The following is a 781-nucleotide window of genomic DNA, read 5'->3' as shown; positions in this document are numbered from 1 at the left end:
CTCAATATCTAATGGTATTTTGAGCAAGGCATGACATAAAGCTAAACTGCTCTGAGCTAATGGTTAAATCAGATAGAATGATATCTGGCCTTGACTTTGTTAATGTTTGAGAAGCAAGATAAAGACACATACAAAGGAAAACCCAACCTTTGCTCTGGAAATGTACCAAGGAGAATGAGTTGTGTTGTACCATGTGATAATGAGAAATTTATTATCAAACTGCACCACCGAAGGATATCCTATAGAGCTTTTGAGACACAAAATACTTTGTGAAATGCTGACACCATTGCGAGGCATATGGCTATCAAATTACACCTAACTGCAATGGGATTATGACCAGACTCAAAGGTAGCATGTTTTGAGGGATAAGTATTAGCCAGGATAAGGGCAGAATCTTCAAATGGCCTGCAGGACCTTTTACAGCAACTGGAGGGGTCTCCATTAAGCATCTCACCCAACGTGTGGCTCAGCCCCAGGTTTTGGGGTCATGTTGCTGTACAGGGTCTTTAACTCACAACCACCAGACTCACAGATGATCAGAACAGTTGGAATAATGAAAGGAAAGACAGCAAAACTGTGTCCAAAACACTGGACGGGAACAAGGTTCCATATCTTCTAACAGACAGAATCGCTGGGTGTCATTTGTCAGTTAATTAGCTCCTATCAAGACTACACAGAGCCAAGAAATCTGGTTATCCTGCATGTTTGTCCTTTATGGGATTTGACTGAGGATTTAGCAGCCGACATGCAAAAATCCTGATCCCACAGACAGGCAGTTTCA

This window comes from Chiloscyllium plagiosum, chromosome 13 (assembly GCF_004010195.1).
Source record: "Chiloscyllium plagiosum isolate BGI_BamShark_2017 chromosome 13, ASM401019v2, whole genome shotgun sequence".
Classification (NCBI taxonomy): Eukaryota; Metazoa; Chordata; class Chondrichthyes; order Orectolobiformes; family Hemiscylliidae; genus Chiloscyllium; species Chiloscyllium plagiosum.
Note: the sequence above shows the minus strand (reverse complement) of the source record.